Source organism: Lithobates pipiens, unplaced genomic scaffold (genome assembly GCF_037356315.1).
Source record: "Lithobates pipiens isolate NorthernLeopardFrog02 unplaced genomic scaffold, aLitPip1_a1.2 Scaffold_16, whole genome shotgun sequence".
NCBI lineage: Eukaryota > Metazoa > Chordata > Amphibia > Anura > Ranidae > Lithobates > Lithobates pipiens.
The window spans coordinates 217,216,566-217,240,087 of NW_027507748.1; the positions used below are offsets into that span (position 1 = coordinate 217,216,566).

A 23,522-nucleotide genomic window follows, 5' to 3' on the forward strand; every position below is an offset into this window, starting at 1 on the left:
GAGCATGACAGATATTGAAGAGGAGGTCACTCATCTGTCAGATTCAGGCTCAGAATATGATCCAGTAGAGGACAGCGGCTCCATGACAAATAGCTCCGACGACTAAGGTGAGGTCCCTGTTAAGGTCAGACGTACCCGATCCCAATCTTCTCATGTTGTTGAGGTGCAAGAACCGCAGGTCCCTTGTATGGAGCAGAGAGCCAGTACTAGAGCCGCTATTCCTTCTGGTGAACTGGCAAGCAGCAGCGGCCTAGTACACCCTGGACATACATCCAGCACTGCAGTAACACGTGGTGACGTGACGAGTCCCATAAGTGCTGTTCAAGCACAAGTAGTGTCCCGCTGCCACCAAGACAAATGCAGGCCCGTCGTTACCATAGTGTGTCCTTCCTGCAGAATTCGCCAATCCTGATTGGGTGCCCACCACTTCTGCAGAACCCGTACTCCCCCCATTCACTGGCCAACCCGATATTCAGGTGGAAACAGCTGATTTTACGCCACTTGATTTTTAGTCGCTGTTTTTCACGGAAGATCTCTATAGATCTATTGTGGACCAAACTAATTGATATGCTGGTCAACACATCGCCGATAACCCCCAGTTGCCTTCCCTTGCTAGAGATTGGAAACCAATTACGGTTTCCGAATTTAAGACCTTTCTTGGCCTTTTCCTCAACATGGGCATACATAAATGCACGACTATGCGTACGTATTGGTCCACGCACCCAATTGACCATATGCCCATGTTCTCTGCCTACATGTCCAGGAAACGATACGAGCCAATCTTGCACTTGCAACGACAATGAACTTTGTCGTCCTCGTGGAGACCCTGAATACGATTGGCTCTACAAAATTCAGCCCCTCAAACCACTTCTACCAACATTTTGCAGCCTTGTTTATTCTCAATCAAGTTGTCTGCGTTGAGGAGTCCCCGATTAAATTTTCTGCCCGCTTGTCTTTCAAACAGTACCTCCCCAGCAAGCATGCCAGATACGGGGTCAAGCGCTATAAGTTCTGTGACAGGGCAACAGGCCATGTATGGAGCTTTACGGTTTATGAGGGAAAAGTTACGTAGAGCCGGAGAACTGCTCAGATTACATAGGGAGCACTGGCAAGATAGTGTAGAACTTGGTGTCACCCTTATTCGAAAAGGGGTACCACTTGTACGTGGACAATTACATGAGCGTGCCATTGTTGAGTCATTTGTTTGATCAGCAGATTGGAGCATGTGGCCCCATGCGACCTAATCGCCGGGGCTTTCCCCAGTGGCTTGTAGATTCTCGTCTTAGGCTGGGGGAGAGAGCCTGCTTGCAGTGAAATAACTTGCTCGCCATGAAGTGGAGGGATAACAAGAATGTTTTCGTTCTTACCTCCCTTCATGCAGACATGACAGTCCCAATTACTACGGCGACTGGTTTTGTGGAGCAACTCCTGTGTGCACGAATATAACCAAAATATGGGAGGAATGGACCCCAACGACCAGTTTTTGGCACTGTATCTAGTTGCCCGTAAGGCCAGATGCTGGTTTAAAAAAAAAAAAAAAAAGTATGTTTACTTATTTCAATTGGCTTTGCTGAATTGCTCATGTGCTATACAGAGCTTCAGGTGCGACTTCATCCTTCCTTACATTCCAGAAAGATTGGATACAGAAGGTCTGAGACAGATGGTTCTGCACCTCACCATTCCCAACCAAATGCAGTAAGCCAGCTGCATGAGGCATTTTCTGTATGTCCTCGAGAGTACCCCTACCCAACGAGCCCCCCCAAAGATGTTGTGTCTGTACCAAGCACGGATATAGGTGTGACAGTTATTGACCACTCTGTCCTGACAATCCTGGTCTTTGCATTGGTGATTGTTTTAAACGCTACCACACACACACTAGTGAAGTTTTAGCAAAGGGTACAGCATTTCAAAGACTAGGACACACTTACACAGGGTCTCCCAAGATGCCATCGCATTTGAGATCCGAACTGTTATTTACAAAAAAAAAAAAAAAAAAAAAAAAAAACGCACAAAAAAAATTTGTTTTATTCTCTCGATTGTTGCTCTTTTACTGTATTGTATTCTGCAATACTTTATTAGGTTTTATTATGCTTGCTTTTCAGGTATGCAATCTATACTTTACTGTGTTTCATTGTTAACCATTTTTTGTTTTCAGGTGCGCTATTCAGCTGCAGCACAGCTTTATCTTGACAGCAACAGCCTTTGCTCCCACGATACAAAGCCGTGACTCCAGTGCTGTAGGAGGTGATTTCACCACCACAGAAAAAAAATAAAAAAAGGTGCATATATGCCGAAGCATGGGGGCAGCAGGGGTGAAGGAGTGATTTTGCTCCTAATGCCGCGTACATACCGTCGCAATTCCGACGGAGGCTTGCCCGTGGAAAAGTCCAACCGTGTGTACGCAGCATAACTTTTGCAGGAGGATGCCCCCCATGCGTCGATTAACCACTTACCAACCAGCGCACGACGATGTACGTCCTATTTTTGAAGAGGGATATCTGGGTAACGGCAGCAGCTGCTGCCACAACCGAGATATCCATCTCTTCAGGCGCTGGTCGGCTGTACGATAACGGTGGTCCCGCGCCGCGAGATCAGTGCCATCGGCGGCGGGAGAGGTGCCACCCCACTCCCGCCGCTTACCGGAGCCGTCGGTAGCGGCGGAGGCGATCGGGTCCTTTCGCTAGCTGGGTATGGAGACGAGTGAGGCTAAGATGGCCCCCACTCGTCTATACCATAGGAGGGCGGAAGCAACGTCAAAACGTCACTTCCGCCCATACCTCTTAAAAGGTATATCATTTTTTTTTTTGCATTTTAGTCCAAATATGAGATCTGAGGACTTTGACCCCAGATCTCATATTTAAGAGAACCTGTCATGTTTTTTTTCTATTACAAGGGATGTTTACCCACGATTGCAATCCCTCGCTGCCTCAGCAAAGCCAAAATTGGGGCTAGCACCTTGGTGAAGACCCTCTGTGCCGACACAACGCGAGAGCTACAAATAGGTAGTGGTCGTCCCAAACTACAAATTTCGGCGTCAGTACAGGTACTATCAACCCGCGCAGCAGCAGGCCCTGTACTGCCCCAAACAGGGCCTCCTGGCGAGCCGGAAAATGAAGGTTGGGGGGGGGGGGGGGGGGGGGAGATAGGATTTTTGTACTCGTACCGTAAAATCCTTTTCTCTGTAATTCACCGACTGACAGCTCCTCTCTGTAACAAATGGGTTGTTAGCCTTATCACTAGGAGAATAATAAGGATAGTTGTAATACAACACTCAGAACTTAGTTCCACCCAGGGGGGTGGTCCCTTGGTTAACAACCCTCCCATCTGCAGACAGACTTCAATACGTCAACAAGCAGTATAACGCAAGGATAAAAAGGAGGGGCGGGTGCTGTGTCAGTCGGTGAATTACAGAGAAAAGGATTTTACGGTGACCACAAAAAAAAAAAAAATCCTATTTTGTCTTATATTCACCGACCGACAAAGCTCCTCTCTAACATATGGGACGTTCCCAAGCAGTGCCAAACGAGGGGTGGGAAAACAGCACAAAAAAAAAAAAAAACACTTCATCCACCATGGCAAGTGGGAACTAGTGAATCTTTACCCACAAAAAACAATGCATGGAAAAACCACTACAAAAAAAAAACAGGGCATCCTCAACAGGAGTGATCACCCAAGACCGCACCAAACCGCAGAAGTAATGCAACAGTGCATTAACATAACAGTATTGTGTTTTTATCGAAAAAAAAAAAAAACAGGAAAAACAGAAAATATATATTGCATATTCAATTGCAACTACATGGCCACCTGCAAAACTTTGCGGCCAAAACAGGCATCAGCCGATGCACTGATGTCTACCTTGTAGAACTTGGTAAACGTGTGGACAGACGACCAGGTCGCCACTTTACACACCTGAGCGGCAGACGCTTGGTGTAGGAAGGCCCAAGACGTTCCGATTGCCTTTGTGGAGTGGACCGTGATCGAAAAGGGGGGCACCTGCCCCTTCAAATCTGTCCAATCCACCTGGAAATGGTGGCCGACGAGACCTCTATGCCTTTCTTTGGACCAGCCAAGGAAAACAAACCGTGAGTGACTTCCGAAAGGCAGCCGTGGCAGACAAATACACCTTAAGAGCCCGAACCATATCCAGAGCATGAAGGGCCACCTCCTTAGGGTGCTTAGGATACAGAGATGGCAATACAATGTTCTCATTGATATGAAAGCCAAGACCACTTTTGGTAGAAAAGACAGTTGCGGAAGCAACACCACCTTATCCTTGTGGATAACCAGATAGGGCGACTTACAAGACAAGGCCACCAGATCCGAAACCCTCCTGGCCGAAGTGATGGCCACTAAAAAGACCACTTTCTGGGAAAGTCAACAGGGGAATCTCCCTGTTTTCAAATGGTGGTTTTTGAAACGCCAACACCAGGTTCAGATCCCAAGGGGGTAACTGTGGACGCACCGGAGGGACTACATGTCGTACCCCCTGAACGAAGGTACTCACTAAGGAGTGAGATGCCAGGGGTTGTTGGGGGGGGGGGGGGGGGGGGGAGGTTAAAGACAGCCAATGCCAATTTCTGGTCTACTCCTTGCTGAAGAAACAGCAGGATCCTGGATATGGAAAAGGAGCACGGATGCCATCCTTTCTCCTCACACATGGAGATGTAGGACTTTCAGGTACAATGGTATATCTTCCGAGAAGATTTCCATGCTCTCAACATAGTTGGGATCAACGAGTCCGATTCCTGAACACCTGGCTCTCAACAGCCATGCCATTAAAGCCAGCGATGGTAAAGCAGGATGGAGAATCGGACCTTGAGACAGAAGGTCCTCTCGCAGCGACAGTCACCAGGGAGTGTCTGCCACCAGATGCACCGGGTCTGTGTAACAGGGACGCTGTGGCCAATCTGGGGCAACCAGTATCACTGGGATCCCCTCGGCTTCCACTCTGCAAAGCAGACGTGGTAACAGTTTCAGTGGCGGAAAGGCGTAGATCAGCTGGTACGGAGCCACCAGCACGTCTGACGAGTCGGCCCACGGATCTCTTGTCCTGGACAGGAATCTTGGCACCTTTCCGATTGATACGGGAGGCCAGCAGATCCATGTCTGGTGTGCCCCATCTCAGGCACAGCAACCTGAATGTCTCCGGATGCAAAGCCCATTCTCCTGGGTCCAGCATCTGTCGACTCAAATAGTCTGCCTGCCAGTTCTCCACTCCCGGGATATAAATGGCTGACAGGGCTGGTATGTGCCCACCGAAGTATGTGAGCAACCACCCGCGCAGCGGCTGAGCTCCTTGTTCCCCTTGGTGATTGACGTATGCCACAGCCGTGGGGTTGTCTTACGGGATCCTGATCGGACGCCCTTGCAGTCTCATTGACCATGTGGAGAGGCACATCCTGATCGCTCTCAATTCGAGCAGATTGATCAGCAACTTGGATTCTTCAATTGACCGGAGGCCCTGAGCCAACTGAACCCCGATCACTACACCCCAGCCGGATAGACTGGCGTCCATTGTCGTTGTGATCACCGTCCATTTCAGAGGAAGGAACGTTTTCCCGGTCTGAATCATGGGGGACCTCAACCACCAGATCAGCGAGTCTGACTGACTGGCTCACTTTGGATCTATCGATCCAGGGACAACTGAGATTTGTCCCATTTTGCCAAAATCTCCTTCTGCAGGACTCTGCTGTGGAACTGAGCATAAGGTACTGCCTTGAAGGAGGCTACCATGAGTCCCAGTACTCCAGGGTTGACAAATTTGCTTGGAATCTAGGAGCCAGCTAAAAAAAGTTAGGAGCCAGGTCCGTGACGGCGATCTGGACCTGTCCCTGGCCTGACATGGAGACGAGTGAGGGGAAGATAGCCCCCCAGCCCCCCCACCTGCCTCCAAGTCATTGCCCATAGTTCTTAGGAGGGACGTTTTATTTTTTTCAAATGACAAATTTTTTTTAAATTGCATTTTAGTGTAAATATGAGATGTGAGGTCTCTCTGACCCCAGATCTCATATATAAGAGGACATGTCATGCTTTTTTTCTATTACAAGGGATTTTTACATTTCTTGTAATAGGAATAAAAGTGACTTTTTTTAAAAGAACAGTGAAAAAAAATAAAAGTTAAGGAAAAAAAAATTTTTTTTTAAAACGCGCCCTGTCCCACCAAGCTTGCGTGCAGAAGCGAACGCAAATATGAAAGCGGTGTTCAAACCACACATGTGAGCTATCGCTGCGATTGGTAGAGTAAGAGCAATAATTCTAGCCCCAGACCTCCTCTAACTCAAAACGTGCAACCTGTAGACATTTTTAAACGTTGCCTATGGAGATTTTAAAGGGTAAAAGTTTGTCGCCATTCCATGAGCGGGCGCAATTTTGAAGCATGACATGTTGGGTATCGATTTACTCGGCGTAACATTTTTAACAATATAAAAAAATTGGGCTAACTTTACTGTTGTCTTATTTATTAAATAAATTATTTTTTCCCCCAAAAAAAAGTGCGTTTGTATGTCCGCTGTGCAAATACGGTGTGAGACAGTATTGCAACGACCACCATTTTACTCTCTAGGGTGTTATAATTTTTTATATATATATATATATATATATATATATAGGTTCTAAGTAAAGGGAAGGAGATAGGCAGGGCAAGCTCCATTAGCATTGCTGGTTGTAATTCCAACGGCCACCACAAGAGGGCACCAGATTCCAGAAGGAACCATAGGATCACAGAAGGCTTCAAAGCCGGGGGCTCAATTACCGGCCGGCGGCGCGGCCCGACGCGACGACGCGGTCTAGTCGCAAATGTGACCTGGCGCCCGGGTTTTGTCGAGCGCTGCAGTTCTCACATGCAAAAGCGGAGAGATGACCACTTGCGGTTCATCAGCAGTTTTTTTTTTTAAACTTGAAAAACCAATTTTATTGAGGAAAAAATAAATAAATAAATAAATAGGAAAGAATAAGTATATGCATGGTACAGAAAATAGTATAGGCCAACATGGCCAAAACAGTAGTACGTACATGAGCACATTAGGTTATCTGTGTAATATAGGGTTGAGCCCCCAGCGGGAGTAAAGTCAACATATAATAAAAATAAAAAACAACAAAACACAAAAAGTGGGGGGAATAAGGGATGAGCAAATCAACATTTCAAGTACGTTTCACAGTCTGCCATCTGTTCCAGACCTGCTCATACTTATGAGGACAGTCTATGTACATAAATCAACTTCTTGTATGGAAGAGTGTCGTTAAAGAGGGATTCCACCAAAAAAAAAAAAAAAATTATTAAAAGCCAGCAGCTATAAATACTACAGCTGCTGACTTTTAATAAATGGACACTCACCTGTCCCAGGTTCCAGCGATGTCGGTAGCCGAGGCCGATCGATCGCTCGGCTCTCGGCTGCTGTAGTCACCATTCTAGGTGAGGGAATCAGGAAGTGAAGCGAATCGGCTTCACTTCCCGGTTCCCTACTGCGCATGCGCGAGCCGCGCAATAGGAAATCTCCGCGCTGTCACTGGGACCCATGTGTGTCCCAGCAGACAGCGCGGCAGGGCAGGAAATGGTGTAGACTCCCACGGGAGTCTATGCCCGGAAGTGGGTGAAAATACCTGTCTTTGACAGGTATCTCCACCCCCCTCCCCCCTGAAAGGTGTCAATTGTGACACCGGAGGGATCCGATCAGCGGAGGTTCCACTTTAGGGTGGAATCCCGCTTTAATCTCTTTTCTAGCACTGGACTGTGGGGGGAGAAGGGCCTGCATCCAATTACGAGCAGTCGCTTTTCTCGCCAAGAATAGCGTCTCATGTAAAAAGGTGTGAAGGGTTTGTCAGCATCTGTCAGCAGATACCTCTTCAGGTCTAAGGTAGCAGGACAGCCCATCTAATCATGGAGGAAGCATATCACCTGTATCCAGTATGCTTGGATGGTTGTGCAGGACCAGATAAGGTGATAGAAAGAGCCTGGGGTGTGGTTGCATAGCCGGCATCCTGGGTTGTACATGGGTTTGAAATGAGCTAACCTCTGGGGAGTCATATTTCCTGTGTATGATATACAACTGTGTGAAGCGGTCCGATAGTCAGGGAGAAACTTTAACGTCACCCAAGACTTCATCCCATTCCTCAACCTTTAATTATTCCGTCCACCTCCCATCTACTCTTAGCAGCGTAAGCCAACGCCAAGATAATTTGTGTCTGCTATGACCCCATACAGACGAATTAAGAATTGATTCAATGGTTTTGAAAAAATGTTGTGGTATATACAGGGGGGCATGCCACATCAAGTAGAGTATCTTTGGGAGGAGAATCATTTTGACCAGACTGATGCATCCCATAACACCCAGGGGTAGTCTGGCCCAAGTCTGTGTCTTGGTCTTGATCAGGGTGTACAGGGATTCAATATTCAGGGGTGCATAGTCTTTCAGTGATCTAGTGACTTGCACTCCAAGGTACTTAAAGAAACCCTAGGGAGAGACGGGGGGGGGGGGGGGGGGGTAATGATCAATGGGAAGGATCTGGAACTTAGACCAATTAATACGCAGACCCGAGTGGCTGTTTTTTTCCCCGGCATAAAGCCAGTCTGGTCAGGGTGGATCAGTGAGAATAACCCCTTTTAAGGAGGGAGGCAAGAATCTTAGCCAGTATTTTAATGTCAGCCAGTAATAAAGAAATCGGTCTATATGACTTCGGATATTTGGGATCCTTACCGGGCTTAGGAATTGCTACAATTTGGGCTTCTTGCATGGAGGGGGGTAGGATTCCAGAGTCAAATACAGATTTATACAGGTCATGGAGTTTAGGGGTTAAAATTTCAGAGTAGGTGGTGTAAAAGTCCGATCCTGGTGCTTTAGAAGTGGCCAGGCAGGAGATGGCTTCAGAAATATCCTCCTTCGTGATGGGAGTCTAAGAGTTCACGTTGGGTGTCAGACTACTTGGCAAGAATTAAATTTCCCTAAACTGTCAGTTAGCTTGGGGAGTGTGGGTGACCCAGGAGGTGTAGAGTGCGATAAAATCTCACAAATTCCTCCTCCACTCGTTGTAGATCCCCAATATCGTTCCCCTGGCCGTCCGTCAATGACACCACCACCGGGGGACGCAAATCTAAATGAGCAAGATATGCAAGCAGTTTGCCCGATCTTTCTCCATACTCAAATATCCTTTGCCTACAGAAGAAAACGCGCTGCTTGGCCCTCTCAATATGCAATTGGGAGACCTGACGTGACTGAACCTGAGATTGGCATTGCTGGGCGAGGGGTCTCAGTGAAACTGCTCCTCCAGCACCTGTAGGTGTTCCGCAGCCTGTTGGACAACCAGGCGTGATGACCACTTGAGTCTGTTAATACGCGTGGAGAGCAGGGAGTGGGCGTAAAGCTTAAATGTCTCCCACACTATATTGTACGTGGCTGAGTCCCCATTGGCTGTGAAATATTGCAATTCCATGGGGATGTCATCCTGGTCCTGCAAAGCAGTCAGCCAAAATGAGTTCAGCTGTCAAGGATAAGGGGGAGAGGTCTTCAAGAGTTTCACCCATAATCCAGTAGGTGGCGTGATCCGAGGGAATTCTCGGAGCAAAGCCCACATCTCCCAATTTAGGCTTCAGGGTCCTTGAGATGAAAATGAAGTCGATTTGCGACATTGTGTTATGGCTGGCCGAGAAGCACGAAAAGACTTTAACGTACAGATGTTTGTGGCGCCAAGTGTCTACTAGGGCAAAGTCGGTCAATATGCGGTGCAGTCTGGTATGGGGCCGGTGGGTCAATAGGGGGGTCCGGCGTGCCCATTCGGTCTAGAGCGGGTGTGAGGGTCATATTAAGTCCCCCATCCACACTGCTGGTGTAGAGGGGTATTGTGCCATAAAGGAAAGGCCCTCCTTAATTACAAATGAATTGTACGGAGGGGGGACATAGCAGGCTAGTATAAGCATAGGGATCCATTAATAGTGGCGTGTATAAATATATATCTGCCCTGCCGGTCCGTTTGGAGTAGTACCAGGTGAAACGTCACTCTTCGTAATTAGAACCGATACTCTCTGGAATGTGAGGTGTGGGTGGCATGATATGCCCAACCTATCCGGGCTTTTTAAGGGAGAATTGAAGATGGCCCGTAATGTGGGTCTCAACGAGTGTGACAATGTCCGCACGCTGGGACTTAAATGTCAGGGCGGCTGTGCGTTTAATCTTATTGCGCATACCTTTAACATTCCATGTGAGGAACTTTAGAGAACTCACTTCCACCCTGGCAACAAAGGCACCAGGACCGCCGACAGTGTCCATAGGCACCGCAGGTGCAGGGGAACCAGTTGTATCACAGGGATGTCTGGGGGAAGAAGCGTCAGCTGACCCACACTTGTCTGTCACCAATTAGGGACCTAACTAAGGCAAGGTACACACAAGTCCACCCTCCTAGCTGCAGAATAGGGAGGGCCCCCCGCAGGACTCGCCACCCTGACCCAGGTACTGCTCTGTGCTGCTGTCCCCTGTGCCATCCACGAGGTGTCTGCTTGGAAGCACGCCATTCTAGAAGGAAACAAGCGCCCTGTGCTAGAGGCAAAACCACCTGAGGCTACTAGAAAATGCCCGCCTCAGCAAAAAAACATCTGAGTGTGCCAAGAAAATGGCCGACGCACTAGAAAACAGCTGAAGGAGAGAAAAAAAAAAAAAAAAAAGCTGTGGTTACCACAAAATGGCCTCAGAGCATGCAGCAGCCTCCCCACATGGCTCACACAGCACAGACACCCACCGTGGCCCAGAAAAAAGGGAAGTGGATGAGCAGACCCCCAACACAGCCCCCCTGCCAGGACCCAGTGCACCCCCCCCCCCCCCGGTACATGCACCGCACCCCCATGTGCCCAGTCAAACAGCGGCCCATAGCATGGGGAGGAAGGAAAGGACAGGGAGAACAAAGGAAGAGTGAGAGATCCACTAGTTGACCTCCCAGGGAATTCCCAGCTGCTCCATCCTGCCGAGAGAGGTGGAACCATATGTACCCCCTCCCGCAGGAACTGCTGGATGCATTCCACAGGCAAACCCATCACTGAGCAGTGCAGGGCAGCTGCCGGCCACGGCCTACTGACAAGACAGCAGTAGCCCAGTCATATGTGTGCCCCAGAACGTATACCTTACCAGCCGAGCGAGCACAGGGCCAGGCCACAGCTCCATGCCTCAATGGACACAGGGAGCTGCAACTTGGCATGGGTGCCCCAAAGCAAGCTGCTTGCTGTGGGGGGCACTCGGCAGGAGTGAGGGGCAGGGAGCACAGAAGAGACACCCGAGAAGAGGCTCTGGGTGGTTCTGTGCAAAGCCACTGCACAGAGGTGGCAAGTATAACAGATTTGTTATTTACATTGAAAAATAAAAAATAAAATAAACCCACAAGATTTTACAATCACTTTAAGACCCCTTTCACACCGAGCCGCCTAGGGCATCAGCAATAAAGCGGTGCTATTTTTAGCGCCGCTTTACTGTCGCTATTCAGCTGCGGTTTTAAAACTCCCCCACTAGCTGCCAAAAAAGGGTTAAAGCAGCGCGCAAAACGCCACCAGAGCAGCGTTTTGCCGGCGGTATCACAGCGATGCCATATTGATTTCAATGGGGAGCAGCAGCGAGTTCACCGCTCCAAAGAAGCGGCTGGCAGGACTTTTTCTGATGACCTTCCAGTGCACCGCTCCAATGTGAAAGCTCTCAGGCTTTCACACTGGAGTGAATGAAGCCACTTTTTTCGGCACTATTTTTAGCACCTGAAAAACACCGGCAGTGTGAAAGGGGGTCCAAACTCTTAAAATGCCATGACAATACAATTGTGACTATCTCACATTTTTGAAGGCCCTGAATTGTCAGGACAGTAAACATCCGCAAAATGACCACACTGTGGGAAACAGACAGCCCCCCTATTTGTTAAGAGGCATGGTCAGTCTTTGAAGATTTTTTTAAAAACGCTTTTTGGAAACTGAATAAAATGAAGTTGTATTTTGTTGCACAAAGTTATAATTTAAATAAGATATTTCTCAAACATAAAGCTACGCCTGCGTATGAGGATAGCATTTGAGAATTAAAAGTTAACTATAGGCAAAAGGTTTTTTCCCTCTATTTTGGATAGAGCAAGGGATTATAAGCCGTCAATTTTTTTTTTTCGCCATCTGTGGTCCATTGCAGAGATTTCCCCTCACTTTGTCCCATAGCTAAAATGGGAAATTAAGGGAATTCCTTGGGGACATCCTGGTCACCAGAACTAGTGTCCCCATTGGAAGATTTCCCCTAGAGCTGCACAATTAATAGTTAAAAAATAGTTTGATTGAACCCCCACCCCCCCCCCCCCCCCCCATCTCTAGTGCAGAGTTTGCGATTCTTTCATACAACATGTGGAGAGACTCATCTGCTCACTCAGCTGTCAAAAGAAAACATTCAGGCAGTCTGCCAAGAAGAAAAAAAAAAATGCAATCTGGTATAGCGGGGTAGGTCCAGTGGATGGCTCAAGCCAGTGGAGGGAGAAAGCCACTGGAGATGCTGGGAATATAGCAATGAAAAAGGCAGAAGGCACCCAAGCCACAGATGTCCAGAGTCGGATTGGGAGCCGGAGTATGTGAAACTAGTTATGCAGAGAGGGTTTCCCCGCCACTGCAAACTCAGGCTCACAATCACTGACAAACCCGGGTTCACACATGAGCAGTGCAGGAAAGTATACAATTCAGGCAGGAATCACACTCCATTAATTTTGTAAGGACGCAAACTTTACCGCAAAGTATCGTTACTCGATACCGTGAGGGGCACCTGTGCATCACTACTGGAAGCACTGGCTGTGCTCAACAAAACACACTGGTGCCGACTAATACCATAGTGAAGCATCATAGGAAGCAGTCCTTTATGCAGAGACCCAACTTGTGAAGGTCAGTAGCGACAATAGTAATGTGCATCAAGCCTTGCGAGATGGGGCTTAATCGGTCTGGTCATTTAACCACTTAAGCCTGGACCAATTTGCAGCCAAAGGACCAGGCCCCTTTTGCGATTCGGCACTGCTTCGCTTTAACTGACAATTGTGCGGTCGTGGACACTGCTTCCAAAAAAAAATAAAAAATCAGCGTATTTTTCCCACAAAGCTTTCTTTTGGTGGTGTTTGATCACCTCTGCGTTTTATTTTTGCGCTACAAAACAAAAATAGAGCGACAATTTTGAAAAAAAAAAATGTAATATTTTTTACTTTTTGCTATACTATCCCCCAAAAAATATATAAAACATTTTTTTCCTCAGTTTAGGCCGATACGTATTCTTCTACATAGTTTTGGTAAAACCGCAATTAGCCATTGGTTTGTGCAAAAGTTATAGCGTTTACACAATAGGAGATAGTTTTAGTTTATTTTTATTTTTATTGTTTTTATACTATTAATGGTGGCGATCATAAATTTTTATTGAGACTGCTACATTATGGCGGACACATCGGACATTTTTAGGACCATTGTCATTTATACAGCAATCAGTGCTATTTAAATGCACTGATTCCTGTGTAAATGACACTGGCAGTGAAGGAGTTAACCACTAGGGGGCGAGGAGGGGTTATGTGTGACTTTTATTGTAGGGGGTGTGGCCTGGCATGTGACATCACTGATTGTCTTTCCCTATAACAGGGAACAGACGATCAGTGACAGCCACACTAGGAAGCACAGGGAGAGGTTTGTTTACACAGACCTCTCATTCTTCAGCTCTGGGACCCGATCGGGTGACACCAGCAGCGATCGGGTCTGCTGGTCCCGCGGCCACGGAGCTCAGGATCGGGTCATGAGCATGCTGCTGGCGGCGCTCTCCTGACCCGCGGCTGGGCACTTAAAGAGCAACGTACTGGTACGTGCTTGTGCCCAGCCATGCCATTCTGCTGACGTTTATGTGCAGGAGGCGGTCCTTAAGCAGTTAAATACCTCCCACATATTGAGATTGTAGTCGTGAATGCAGACATTTTAGACCAGACCAAATACTTCCCTGAATATGTACATGGGTGTATAAACGAAAAGACATCACAGACCTGTCATTTAGGTGTCAAAAGATCCTCACTACACAAAGCGTGATGAATTTTCCCCTTTCATGTTATTGTTGACAATTCTTTGAGGAAAATCCTTGCGATTTGGTCAAAATGTACCACAAGTTAAATCTGATCTCCAGGCTGTTACTTTGAATTAGTTTGTTTTAATCAAGCGTTGCAGTGGCTCTAAGCAAAGTATATACTCCATGTAGCTTCTGCTATATATGTTCTGGCTGTGATGCAGACTTCCAATCTCACACCTGTAACAAAATAACGAGAGACTTTCTGAGCAGTGCTCAGCCATTCATATGCAGCATTATAGTCTGAATACAAAGCTTCCTCTAATTGGCTGAGGAGAGGTGGGCTGATGTCACTCCAATTCATCCAGAGGAAGCTTTGTATTCATTCACAGAATAAATAGCTGCCTATTATGGCTGAGCGCCACTTAGACTTATTTTGTTCCAGGTGTGAGATGGGAAGTCCGCTGGAACCCAGCACGGTGTACTGTATATGTAGCTTAAACTACATACACACAGTGCTTTGAGTCAGTGCAGCACTTGGTAAAGGAAACCAGTCATTTGGACTAGCTTGGTCCAAAACAAACTAAAGTAGTGACATGGAGGTTGGCTTTAAAATAAGGGTGGTCATAAGGGCCCACGCTATCTTTTGGTTGCTACCCATACAGGGTGGGCATTGAGGGGTCTCCAGCTGGCTCTCTTTCCCTTTATAAATGCCTAAAACAAATGTAACCCGTGTCTGTACAACTTCACCCTATACCTGACATTTACTGGGGTCATAGTACTTTATATTAAAAAAGTAGTTGTAAATGCATTCTATTAATTAAGATAAAAAGCTTGTGTGTAGCAGGCAGGCAGCCCCCCCCCCCCCCCGATTGACTACCTGAGCCGTTCTCTCTCCCCAACGATGTCCACGATCCCCTCAACCATCCAGGACACGCCTCCCGACTGGCTGAGAGAGCAGCCGTGCCATTGACAGCCATGGTAGCCAAAGTCAGTCAATATGGAAAGGGGCGGGGCTCAGAGTCTGAACAGATACACGATGCTCTGACTCCTGTTGCAAGCTGCTGGCTGCACTCAAATGGAGGGAGGGGCTAGCAGCAGTAAAGAGGGGCTTAAGAGGAGGATCTAGGCTGCTCTGTGCAAAACAACTGTACAGAGGTGGCAAGTATAACAGTATTGCTATAGAAGAAAAAAAAAAAAAAAACACGAGCCTTTACAATCACTTTAAGTCTGCCTGTGAAGTGAGGTATTTATTGATGAAGATATTTAACTGGGTTTAAACGTTTATGGAACGGTTTTCATTTTAAAAAAAGTTGATGAACAGCCCAAATTGAGGAGCACATCAAGTCACTTTTGGGAAGGTGCGGAGATTAGTCATTAAAATATAAAAAATGTCATTTGATTGCATGTCCTGGACATGACTGGAGGATAAAAGGTATACTGGAGATGAGGGGCATGAACCAATATGGATTTCAGCTGATTTTTCTGCCTTATTCCCATTTGTAAAGTCAGGGCATGAAGATTTTAAAATTCAGAATCAGATAAGCCTCCACTGAAATGGCCTGGCATATCTAGAACAGAGTTACTGACAATGAACAGTTGGACGTAAAAGGTCACATTCTTTTTACAATTAAATAGTTTGAGTGTAAAAATGTTAATTTTCCATCTCACGGTTGAGCTGTAAATAGGAACAGACAGCCACTACCGCAATAGAGGGTATTCAAAAAAGGATTTGAAAGGGTTCCTAGGACACCTTTAGGGGGGGGGGGGGCTCTCTGGGACTACATTTTCCTACTGCATTTCTCTTGGATGTTCAATACTTGGTATGGTAGTATGCATGACTTGACAGGGAACTCTTCATACTCTAATCATAAGCAGCCATTACAGCTTAATACTGTAAGAGTCCACTCTAAAATTTTTAGGTGCGTTTTCACTGCATTTGTTGCACATTTTAGACAAAGCTGTAATCGTACTAGCTGCAAGCAGGCAATGGCACCGGTTATAATCTAGCACTGGCGCACACTTTAAAAAACTTGTTTCGAACGGGCACCTAGGACTCATTTCCCTGCAAATCTAGGGGGGCGAGTAGGAGAGCTGGTTGCAAACTGCAACAAAATTGTTTACGATTGCTGTTACAAGTCGTGACAATCAACACAGTCCATTCACAGGCACAAACTGACAAATAAAAATAATTGTAAAGAATACCGTTTAGAACAGAGCCAATAACGACAATGGAGAATGTTCCTCGCCGTTGTTACCACCTACTCCAACCAATATTATGCCCATAGAAAAAATAGTCCATTGACAGGATATTGGGGCCAATCTTACCTGAGAAACCCCAAAGTAATTTTATAGAGGTGTGCCATCTCTGAGATGGGGTGGCTCCTAATGTCAGTGATCCTCCCTGCAATAAGCCTGCATTTTTTCAAAACCTAACAGGTTTTTAAAACGCTGGTGTGTGCCATCAATGCAATTGTGAACAAGAGAACAGATCAACTTATGTTCAATAGTATGTCAGGTAATTTGCCTGTCACGCCATTACATGTTCCACTTCAAAATGTGGGTTACATACCAATTTGCCCACAAGTCCTACATTTGGAGAACCAGACGAGCTCTGCTTAGGTGGACATGTAGGTATAAGAAGGGGCTTTAAAGTCCACTTTGTATCAAGACTATGCAGATGCACATGATTTCTCTCTCCCCCCCCCCCCCCCCCCCCCATTTTGTTGTGAAATTTTAAAGGCAAATAAATCTCACTTAGGATAAGGAACATATCTTAATGACTGTGTAAAGACATTCCTCCCAAAAAAAATTCTAAATTAAAAGTTGGAATGACATTTTGGTAATTTTTGAATGCAATACTGCTTTTTAACCACAAGATGGCCTTAAATCGGGATACATTTATTAACCACTTCAGCTCCGGACCAATAAACACCTTAAGGACCAGAGGTCTTTTTGCAATTTCGCACTGCGCTGCTTTAACTGGTAATTGCGCGGTCATGCAATATTGCACCCAAACGAAATTTGCGTCCTTTTCTTCCCACAAATAGAGCTTTCTTTTGATGGTATTTGATTGCCTCTGCGATTTTTTTTTTTTGCGATATAAATGGAAAAAGAGCGAAAATTTTGAAAAAAAAAGATATTTTCTTCTTTTTGTTATAAGAAAAATCGAATAAACTAAATTTTAGTCATACATTGAGGGCAAAATTTATTCAGCCACATGTCTTTAGTAAAAAAAATGTCAATAAGCGTATATTTTTTGGTTTGCGCAAAAGTTATAGCGTCTACAAACTAGAGTACATTTTCTGGAATTTACACAGCTTTTAATTTATGACTGCCGATCTCATTTCTTGAGGTGCTAAAATGGCAGGGCAGTACAAATCCCCCCCCAAATGACCCCATTTTGGAAAGTAGACACCCCAAGGAAATTGCTGATGGGTATGTTGAGCCCATTGAATATTTATTTTTTTTGTCCTAAGGGATTGAATAATGACAAAAAAAAAAAAAAAAAAAAATTTTTTTTACAAAAAGTTGTCACTAAATGATATATTGCTCACACATGCCATGGTTATATGTGAAATGACACCCCAAAATACATTCTGCTGCTTCTCCCGAGTACGGGGATACCACATGTGTGGGACTTTTTGGGAGTCTAGTCGCGCACGGCACCCCGAAAACCAATCACCACCTTCAGGATTTCTAAGGGTGCAAATTTTTGATTTAACTCCTCACTACCTATCACAGTTTCGAAGGCCATAAAATGCCAAAATAGCACAAAACCCCCCCAAATGACCCCATTTTGGAAAGTAGACACCCCAAGCTATTTACTGAGAGGCATGTTGAGTCCATGGAATATTTTATATTTTGCCAAAAGTTGCGGGAATATTACAAACTTTTTTTTTTTTGCACAAAGTTGTCACTAAATGATATATTGCTCACACATGCTATGGGCAGAAGTCAAATTACACCCCAAAATAAATTCTGCTGCTTCTCCCGAGTACGGGGATACCACATGTGGGGGACTTTTTGGGAGCCTAGTTAACTAGCTACCTAGCGACACTAGCGACACTGATGCAGCGTTCAGAAAATTATCGCTTAGTGACACTGGCAAAAGGGGGTGAAAGGGTTAACTAGCGGAAATCAGGGGGTTAAAACCATTATTGGGTAGTATATCGGGGTACCTAGCGCTATAAAAACCTGGCGGTGAACCTAAAAAAATAACTAGCTACCTAGCGACTGTAGCGACACTAATGCAGCGATCAGAAAAACGATCGCTTAGTGACACTGGCAAAAGGGGGTGAAAGGGTTAACTAGCGGCAATCAGGGGTTAAAAACATTATTGGGTAGTATATCGGGGTACCTAGCGATATAAAAACCTGGCGGTGAACCTAAAAAAATAACTAGCTACCTAGCGACACATGCAGCGATCAGAAAAATGATCGCTTAGTGACACTGGCAAAAGGGGGTGAAAGGGTTAACTCTAGGGGCAATCAGGGGGTTAAATCTTTATTGGGGGGTGATAGGGGGCTACCCTGGACCTAACACTAACTGTCCTGACAGTTTTTACTGTCACAACTGACACTGAATGCATTGATCAGTAAAGAAATGATCAATGCAATCAGTGACACTGTGACTGGGGGGGGAGGGGGGGCGGGGGGGGGGGATCGGGGGGCGTTTGTGTGCCTGTGTGTACCTACATGTCAGTGTAGTGTTCGTGCAGACTTACTTTTACTCTTCTCCTCGTAGTCCGGTCAAAAAGACCGCCCCGAGGAGAATGACATCACTTCCTCCTTCCTGTGTAAACAATACACAGGGGAGGAAGCTTCTCATTGGCCAGGAGCGATCCAGAGGGGTGGCCGAAAACGAACGGCCATCCCCTCATCACGGATCGCTGCTGGACCGAATCGGACCGCCGTAACCAGCGGGAGGGGGTCCGATGGGACCCCCCACCCGCTGGAAGGCAATCACGTAGATGTACGTGATTATGCCTGCCTGTGCCATTGTGCTGACGTACAATGGCAATACGGCGGTCCTCAAGTGGTTAAAACCGATATAACCAAGTTTTTTTTTTTTGGTGGAATTTACTTTTCTTTTTTGGCTATTGTCGTGGCTGAATTTTGGCATTTTTTTTTTTTTTTTTTTTTAAAAGACAGCCTAAGCTGATGATAGCTGCCCCTTAATGGTGCAGAAGGCAAGTTTCTGACCCATTCCTCGCTGCAAAAACAGGATCCTGGAAACTGAGTATGTGTGTGGACGCCAGCCCATCTCCTCACACATGGAGATGTAGGCCTTCCACGTACAGTGATAAATCTTCCGAGATGATTACTTCCGTGCCCTTAGCATAGTGGCAATTACTGACCCTGGTCCCTTAGCACCTGGCTTTCAACAGCCATGAAGTTAAAGCCAGTGACGAAGCATTGGACCTTGCGACAGGAGGTCCTCTCGCATCGGCAGCCGCCAAGGAATATCTGCCACCATTCATACTATGCCGGCGTACCACGGATGCTGAGGCCAATATGGGGCAACCAGAATCACCTCAGCCTCCACTCTGCAAAGTAGACGTGGTAGAAGTTTGGGGGGGTATAAATCAGCCAATAATGGCCCCCATGGAGCCACCAACACGTCTACCGCATCCACCCAGGGATCTTTTGACCTGGCCACAAACCTCTGTACCTTCCAATTGAGTCGAGAGGCCAGGAGATCCACATCTGGCGTGCCCCACCTTAGGCAAAGGAGCCGAAATACATCTGGATGCAGCGACCATGCCCCTTGATCCAGTATCTCACCACTTAGGTAGTCCACTTGCCAGTTTTCTATGCCACCAGAGCCGGCACGCGCTGCTCTGCGCATCGCAGGATGTGAGCGACCTCCAGTGCTGCAGCCAAGCTCCTTGTTCCTCGATTTACATACGCCACCACAGTGCCGTTGTCCAACGGTACACCGCTGCAGCCCCTGTGACGAGGCACCGCCTGATCACTGAAGCTCCAGCATATTGATTGGCAGGCAGGATTCTTCCTGCATCCAGTGACCCTGGGCCGACTGTATGCCCCAAACCCCCCCAACCGGTCAGGCTGGCGTCCGTTGTGATCACCGTCAAATGAAGAGGAAGTAACGACTTCCTGGACCGAAGGGCTGGCGACCTTGGCCACCAGAACAGCGAATCCTGACTAACTGGCTCGCCCAAATTTGACAATTCAGGGACAATGGAGATTTGTCCCATTTGGACAGGATCTCCTTTTGCGAAACTAAAGTGTGGAATAGAGCATATGGTACCGCATCGAAAGTGGCTACCATGAGACCCAGGACTCCCATGCTAAAAAGCAGAGACAACCACCTGCAGGACACCAACAACTTCATCACAGCTTGAAGAGTCTGCAGCTTGTCTGAAGGGAGAAAGACTCTCACCTCTGAGGAGTCCAGAAGCAAGCCCAGGTACTCCAGGCGTTGGGTTGGCAGCAACAGCGACTTCTGAAGGTTCAGTAACCAAACTCCCGAAGAGTTTGCATGGCGATTGCCACATCCTCCCTTAATTCTGAGGTAGAAGCTTCTCTCAGAAGGAGGTCGTCCAGGTAACCCACGATTGTGATCCCTCGCTGCCTTAGCAAAGCCAGAATTGGGGCTAGCACCTTGGTGAAGACCCTCGGTGCTGACGCCAGGCTAAAAAGGGAGAGCTACAAATTGGTAGTGCTCGTCCCCGACCGCAAAAATCGCAGAAACATCTGATGCTTGATGCATATGGGGACATGCAAGTATGCGTCCTTGATGTCCAGGGACACCAGGAAATCCCTCTGATGGAGTGCAGTGACCACTGATTCCATCCTGAACCTTTGTACTTTCACAAAGCGGTTGAGGGACTTGAGATCCAGGAGCGGACGGACCGCTTCCTTCTTTGGGACTACAGACTGGAGTAGAATCCCTGAAACCTTTCCTGCATTGGTACAGGCACCATCACCCCGCGCAGCAGCAGGTCCTGTACTGCCACGAACAGGGCTTCCTGATGAGCCGTAAGAAGATGAAGGTTGGGGGGGGGGGAATACGTTTGGCGGACAAGAAAAACGCTTATATCCTGACTAAACTACGGTGTGGCTCCTTACCTTTCCTGGACTGTGGGAGCAATGTACTCTTACCCCCAATAAAATTCTTAATGACATCCAGCGAGGCTCCAAATAGCCTCTCTCCCTGGAAGTGCAAATATGCGCCAGTGCTTTCTTAGAAGTCTGGTCCACAGACCAGCATTTCAGCCAAATAAGTCAACGTAGCACTACTGCTATCGAGGCTCTAGAGAGCAAGGGAGCCTTATCTAAGGCCGCATCAGACATACTCAAGGCCCTGCACCAACTGGACAGCCAGCTCCACGCAGACCAGGGAAGCCTCTTGCTTCTCCAACTCACGGTGTAACAATTTAGCCTATTCAGTAAGCGTCCGACACCAGGGCAGTGGCCAACACTGGCTGCAATGCTGACCCCCACCGCCGTAAACATGGACCGGGCAACAGTCTCGGCTTTCGAGGTCCTTGAAAGCAGGGATCCCTTCCACCGGAATCCTGGTTACCTTATTTAACCTAGATACCAGGGGGGGGGTCAACAATCAGAGGGAAACTCTCCTCAAAGGGTTAACGCACCTCGATGCATTTTGGGACTGAAAAGGCCCGCTACGGGCTTCCCCACTCCTTGTAAATAAACTTATCAAAATAAATTAGGTATGGAAACACCTAAGCTGTGCGGGCCAGCTTGTGGGACCCGAAAGGGACTGACACCTCTGTAGATGCTCCTACCGTATCCTCCATCTTAATGGTACACCGCACCGCTGTAATAAGTGCTCCTACAAGTGCCGTTTCCTGTGCTGACCCAGACAGCAATTGTCACTGTCCGACCAGTCCTGGTCCGCATCCTCTGACATGTCAGAATAGGGGCCACCTGCCACAGCGGGACCAGAGTCTAAATCAGAGCTTTCCCCAGAAGACGGTGGGGGCATTTTTTTACCCCCCTTGTGTCCGCACGCCGCTTCCACCCTGGCAACAAAAGGACTCCAGGACTGCCAACAGAGCGTCCATAGGCACCGCAGGTTTAGGGGAACCGGTTGCCATAACAGGGATGTCTGGGGAAGCAGCACCAGCTTTTGAGACTACCAGAATATATATTATCCAGCCTGTCACTCAGCCCGGCCGTTGATTGCAGATCAGAGGAATCAAAATGCAGCAAAAAGAAAAAATTCCCAGGACCAATGGTCCCACCGGGAGCCAGGTCCTTCTATACTAGGCAGGAAAAAAAAACTGGGCTGCTGAATGCAGTGAGGGGTTATAGCCAGTAGGACCACCCCCTGGGCGGTACTGTGCAGTTTTGCTGTTTTAAACATGTTCTGTCTAGTCCTCTCCTGAAGGGGCAATATAACCAAGGTCAAGATGAAGGGCTGTGTCCGTCAATGACAGAAATTTTTTTTTTTTAAACTTTGCTTTTGTTTATAAAAGCAAAAAATAAAAAACTGTAGGAGGTGATCAAATACCACCAAAAGATTCTTCCCCTGATGAAGTCACGTGGTCGTGATGCCACGCGTAGGGATGGGATAGGCGCTCCATATTGATGTAAGTGAGCGAGCTTGGTGCTCGTAGGAGATAAGTGTTGTGATTTTTAATGCGAGTACCTTGTATTTTATTTAACACGCTGCTGGCTTTTAAAAAAAAATACTACACTATATGGCACTCTCCTCTTGAGCTACTCCCGCTACTGCTGAGAGGCAAAGACATTCTAAGGAAAACCCTAGGGTCCAGGCATAAATATTATCTACTCAGATCCTGGGACATGGGGAAAAGGAGGTGAAACAGGCAGTACTTTAACCACTTCCCGACCGGCACACGTCAACAGAATGGCACGGGCAGTCATATTGGCGTACAGGTACGTCCATTTCTATATGCCGCCCTGCCATTGCGTGCACACACTGGTGGTGGCACGCTCTCGTGGTGGTCGGGACCCCCCCCCCCCCCCCCCCGTGAGTCCGGTCGTTGGTCTAGTGGACTATCGCCACGGGTATAACCGCGATCGTCTCACGGGGCGGCTGAATGGGGAGATGCTGTTGTAAACAGCATCTCCCCGTTCTGCCTAGAAACAAGTGACGCTGATCTCTGCTCCATGCGATTGGAGCAGAGATCAGTGTTCACTAACACAAAGCCCAGCCCCCCACAGTTGGTAAAACGTCCCTAGGAACACTTAACCCCTACACTGCCACCCCCTGGTTAACCGCTCCGCTGCCATTTACACAGGAATCAGTGCATTTGTATAGCACTGACTGCTGTATAAAATGATAATGGTCCCAAAAAAAAAAAAAAAAAAAGTCAAAAATGTGCGATGCGTCCGCCATAATGTCGCAGTCACAAAAAAATTTAGATTATATATAATATTTATTTTTTTTGGGGGGGGGGGGGATTATATATTATAACAAAAAGTAAAAAATAATGCAGTTTTTTTCAAAATTGTCGCTTTTTATAGCGCAATAAAAACAAAAACTGCAGGGAAA

General features: G+C 47.1%; 1 protein-coding gene across 4 annotated transcripts in view; it reads right to left on the reverse strand.

The window, feature by feature from the left end:
• ARID1A (AT-rich interaction domain 1A) overlaps nt 1–23,522 on the reverse strand; it is a 154,527-nt gene that overhangs the window by 80,417 nt on the left and 50,588 nt on the right. The window lies entirely within an intron of this gene.